Source organism: Papaver somniferum, chromosome 11 (assembly GCF_003573695.1).
Source record: "Papaver somniferum cultivar HN1 chromosome 11, ASM357369v1, whole genome shotgun sequence".
NCBI lineage: Eukaryota > Viridiplantae > Streptophyta > Magnoliopsida > Ranunculales > Papaveraceae > Papaver > Papaver somniferum.
In genome coordinates, this window is record NC_039368.1 from 105,748,904 (window position 1) to 105,754,859 (window position 5,956).

Consider the following 5,956-nt stretch of genomic DNA (forward strand, 5'->3'; position numbering starts at 1 on the left):
ACTATAAGTTTTAGTCACTAAGATCCATACACTAATTTATAAGATACTTCTCTAACTTCCAGGAAGAATCCGACGAATCTTTCTAGGTGAGGTTGGACTATCGGTTCTCTAAAATAACTAAATCATACTTCTATGATCGATCATCTCTGAATGCAGTTGCCCTGTCAAGGTTGTCCAGACCCAAATATGCCTTCCTATGAACAGAGAAACCATAACCTTTACTATTCCCCAGTGCTAGATTATTAAATGCTAACTTATTACAACTAACTAATCTCTATATTTTTATGTTAAATGGTTTAACCTGCAATTTTTACTTCATAATTTATAAAAGAACATACGAATACAAAACAAAGAATAAATAATCAACATGTTATACAAATCAATTCAATTCATCTTTTAGTTATTGATAGTTTTTAGTGAATTAAGATTTATCTCACATCCCAACCCCGTTCTAAACTAATCTAGTTCACTAACTGGCACTGGCTATTCCTATTATTTCCCATATAAGATCTAATAATGATCTCTGATACCAACACTAGCGCCCTCAAAGCTAGTTGCTGACTAATACAAGATATTAACTAAATAAAGAAGCACTACGAAACTAAATCAAATAATTAAGCAATCAATTAAGAAATCTGCTACAAAAACTTAACCCAAGAACTATCCCCTCTCTGAAATATATACAAGAATTCCTCTCAATTGATACATATACAATAGTCATTTGGTTTGCAAATAGAATACACAACATAATAAACATAGCAGAAGTTAACTAATTAACGAAGTCAATTCCTCGGAGCTTTCGCTGCACAACTCTGATCTGTCTCTGAAACTGAAAGTGGGAAAGGATGAGCACATCATCCCTAAAAGGGGTGCCAAGCAGGAATAACATTTAATTTTAAAGAAATCATGAGCAAGATTTGGAAAACAATTCATGTTTTCCCAAACATCAAAGTGACTAAGTCAGTGGAAACGCACAAACACTGTATATGGACAAACTCCTTCTTCAAACAATTTATATTAGTGATGCCGGGTTTTTCCACACCTACATAGCTATATTGATGCCGGGTTGTTCCACACCTAATAAGCATAAAATTTGAAAGTAAATAGAATATGAAGGAGCGTATCCTATATACCACACGTGGAAATTATCATTTCCCATAACAATTCATAATGACGAGAAACATTACAAGTCCTTTCCAATTCATGGAAAGATTCAAAGACTCAACAGAACAATCATAACATAAACTAAACAGTGCATGAAATGCACGAACAGACAATGCATGAGTTTGTTAAACATAAACTTTTGTAAAAGAAACAACAATGGTTTCAAAAGAGTTAAAAGTATTCCCACCTCTTTTGATGACAATCCAAGCCTACCTCGAGTTCCACGATCCACTGGTTCATCCTTGAATCGATCGTTGTTAATACAGACTAATTGTTAATCACACAAGAACTCTAAGAGTTTACCCAAAAGGCTCACATAAGAAATCACACAAGTCTTTCTGATTCTAGGCCCATTTAGGGTTCTACACATTTTATTTAGCATAACTAAGAGTTTACTAATCCAATTAGATTGATTCTATAGTCCATTAGCTAAGTCTTAAGAATGTCTATAACTTTGTAGAAGAATCCAAAGGCTAATTTGGACCATAAGGGGTCCAAAATATCGATTTAGGAAAAAAGAGACATCCTAGTCAACTAACAATCACTAACGGTCAAACTGACAGTCCAAGGTCAACTTAACAGTTAACGTCTAGGTCCCCCTCAGAGTCTAGTCAAGGTCAGGCCAAAGGGTTAACTCGGTCAAGGTCCACTGAGTCAAGTCTGGTCATGTCTAGTCACTGAGTTAACTCAGTCAGATATATATTAAGTCAATTAAACAGATTGAGTCAGCTAGACTGACTGGGATGACTAATCAGCCTAATCGTATTGCAGTTACAAGAACACAAGTAACCTGATTCTATTCATTACAACATTACACAAATACTTTACTTAAACAGAATTCCAATACATCTGTAATTTAAGATTACCTTGATCTGCATTTGCAGTACAATCTACTTCAGCTTGCACATCCTGAAACAGTAGTTGCGAGCTTTTAGTAAACTATCAACTACAACTTCACAACTACTAGCAAATCCACTTCAAAATAACACCACCAACCCAACACTACCTATGCAACTCAGATCAACAACAACCCAGTCCAACTACATCTTCTTTCAATACCACAAGTCAACATCTTTATCAAATCTGTAACTTCTTCCATATCCTGTAATTTACACAACCACTTCCACCATCCTACAGTTGAATACTACTCAGCATAAATAATTCATACACATATCAGTTCTTCTTGAGCAACACTAACACCTGCATAACTTATGTCTTAACACCATTTCATCTCAAATTAAACAACCAGACCAACTCTAATTTCATCTCCATTACTAATCACAGTACAACATACTTTAAATCTGCATCTCTAAACATTTAAAGCTCCATTGGTTATCTAACATATCTACTGCAATCATAATGCTAATAACCACAACACCAGACCAATATCATCACCGTTTGTACTTACCGACAACAACATACCAATACCTTTGAAATTTCATCACCAACAGCTCCACGTAAACCTTCAATCCAGTCAAGACTCAATCATATAATTCAATTCAATTACAAATTAAAGTATTACCTTAGACCCAAGTCCAATCTCAGCCAATTAAACAATCTGCACTTCTAACTCAGTTCGACTCTAATCAACACCAAATACCCGCCTCTTACTTTCTCAATCACTAGCTTCTCCATCTTAAATTCCATCTTCAACAGATTGTATTTGGACCCTAATTCCATTCTTAAATCTTCTTTTCTCTGATTAAAACTCAAACTTCAAACAAACTCTTCAAAACAATCAAACCTATCTTTTAATTCAATCCCCTAACCAACAACTTCATCTTTTGGTTCTTCATCTGAATTTCCAACTCAAACCCTGATTCACAGAGACATAATTCATCACCTGAAATCTTAATACGATATGTAGTTTCAACCTAACCTTCGATTAGTTCAACACCCAACCCCAATACATCTTCTAACTCCTCAATTTACTCTTAATTGAATTCCAAATCAAACTACAGAAAACCCTAATAATTTCTCATCAATGAATCGCCACTGAATCAACTTCAAACATCTAATTCAACTACAACCCTTTTATTCTTCATCTAGCAGCAACCCAAATCACCTCTCAGTTCTACACAAACCCTAACTTGATTTCTTCAATTCATTACTTCAAATAAAACTCTGATGATTCTTAATCATGCTCCTTGATGATCAAAAACACCACCAACTCCTACATCATCATAACATCTTCATCGATTAACCCTCTCAAATTGATTCTCACACTTCTCTCAGAATCAGCAGTCGTGAAGAACAGAGGAAATAAAGAGAGACGAGGAGAAGAAGAAGAAGAAGAATAAGAAGAAATATACGCTTATCTTCTCAACTTGGTCTTGATAAGTCCGACCAGATTCACTAAAGGGACCCGACCAAAATATAAGGGAAGCCAGGTCGGTAAAATCACAGAATGAGCACTTTGCTCTTCACATGGTTCTGAAGATATCTTCTTTGTACGGTATCTGAATGGCACGTTCCAGTAGTCCATACTGCGTAACTTTTCGAGCTCTATCTAATGATACTAGTTTCGCATCTAGATTGTTGTTAGATTAATTTCTATTAATTAACGTTCGTGTTATACTAATCGAGTTATTATCGGCTAATACTTCTCTTGACTAGTCTAATAGCGTTGACGAGCTTGAGGGTCCTTACAATACTCTCTTTCGCAGCATTCCTTTCGACTTCAGAGTCTGACTCGTCGGAAAGGTAGTCAGGAAAACAGTTGTCAATGCAGGTCTGTTTCATTGGAACACATATGGTAGTAAGGGTCACCACCGATACTCAACCTGCTTCACCAAATTTCCCAGAAAAAGAAAATGAACCTTACCTAGTTGCAGAAGTTATCTTGGGAGGCTACTACAAGCTCGTTATTACTGACAAGCTGGAAGGATACACGCGTGGTGGTTCAAGCCTTTCAGTTCCTAGAATGTCATGTCATCATTTCTCTAGTACTTCCTTGTTTTATGCAATATTTTTAATTCCTTCAAAATGTTTGCACCACCTTGCATTCATAGTTAGGATTTCAATTTATTAGTCAAGTAAAACATCATTTCATTCACAAAGCAAGAATCTTCTTTCAGAAAGCAATTATATGTTTGTTCAAAACCAAATCAAAACATCCCCTGTCTTCCAAAACATCTACGAAAAAAAATTTCTAAGCAGATAATAAAAGCATTCAAGGGATATCAACTAGTGCATCCTTCTTGGAAAACACACTCACCATGTAGAGAACGCTTCTTCAACTCCAGTCAATCTTATTGCCTCATGAAATCACTAGAGGGAATCATAACAGTTGCAGTCTTCAGCTCCCTGGCGATACTAATTTTTCAACAAAACCAAGGTGCATGGAGTTCAAATCCCTCACGCATAGTCAGGTAGTACACCCCGTACGTGACTGGTCTTATCATGTTACCCATCTCGGCCATTGAAGACGAGATCCCCTCTACATACTTCACCAGGTTGATGAAGTTCTTCGACTTTTGATTGCGGCAAACATACTTCTTCCGTACTTGGTCATACGATAAGAACATTGCCTGCAAGGGGAACATCAAATAAAAATTCGAATACCAGGTTTGTGGTTGAATCCTCAACCATTATCACTGTTTTCTCTACTTCAGATTTGTTGTCACTAGGGTTACTTGTATTAAATGTCATTGTGGAGATGGTACCCCATTCTCATGAGAAGAAATCACATGCCTCATAGTCTTGTTGGGTATCACTACTTTTGTGTTATCTTTCTATGTGCAACATCATCTCAACAAGTTTGAAGACTCGAATCACAAGATCAAGATATCGATCATGAATTTCATAACAATAAACATTACGATGGAACAAGACACTAATGTTCAAGCACCGCCTGAAGAAGCAAGCAAGTAGAGAGATGAAAGTGCATGTTCAATAATTCTACCTGACGTATTGCTACCGTATCCTATAAGGGAATGGGAACCAGAAGGATTTTATATGAGAATTATATAAAGATCCTACTGAAGGATGTTACGTCTGAAATTTCAAAATATTATGAAATCTTTCGTGAAATTGGATTCCTTAATCGGGAGAGATTCACCCATTCGATTGGAAAAAAAAAAATGATTAAAGAATTGTTATTCGAATAGGTCCTGACTCCATATGTATGAAGCAAGACTACTAAAATATTAAAAAAGCATCTACAAGATACGGAAGATAAAGATGTTCATTTACTAAGGAAATCGTGATAACAAAAGATCTAGCTAGCACGATCATCGCCACCTTCATTGGAGTTTATTTCAGAAACTACTTTGATATCCTCTTAAGAATTTTCTTCAGGAAGGGGTTCATCAACATCAAAGTACAGAATCATAACGCTGTTATGAATGGGATATTCATGTTTATCTAGAAAATTTTCCTGCTCAGCTCGTCACCGCTTCTGACAGGCAACGAATCTTTCAGCTCTGGCACTCGTCTACTGAGATGCTTCATCACGTCTCCACTTTTCTTCCATATTCACCGAAGCCAAGAAATCATGAACGGGTTCTGGAACGATATTCAGATGCGCAAGGGACATACTCTATATGGCTTGTCCAACTTCACGGAATGGGCGATCTATTTTGGCCAATGCATGTACTCAGTACACGAAACGAATTAGCTATATGTCGAAAAACAGATTTTTGGTACGCATATTATATGCACACTTTTGAAAGTCTGGGAACTCGTGGATCCGGATTGGTACGCGTACTAGAAAAGAACTGTGGGTTACGGAACCGGTTTGGTATCCACACCGGTACACGTACTGGAAAATTTCTGTGGAGTCCAGAATATG

At 36.5% G+C, this 5,956-nt stretch overlaps 1 long non-coding RNA gene across 1 annotated transcript; it reads right to left on the reverse strand.

Moving 5' to 3' along the window:
• Window positions 1-677: 677 nt before the first annotated feature.
• Window positions 678-3,516, reverse strand: LOC113323540. Its single transcript, XR_003347685.1, has 2 exons — window positions 2,031-3,516; window positions 678-829 (listed from the first exon to the last, which is right to left on the reverse strand). It is a non-coding gene; the product is annotated as an uncharacterized LOC113323540 (long non-coding RNA).
• Window positions 3,517-5,956: the final 2,440 nt, after the last annotated feature.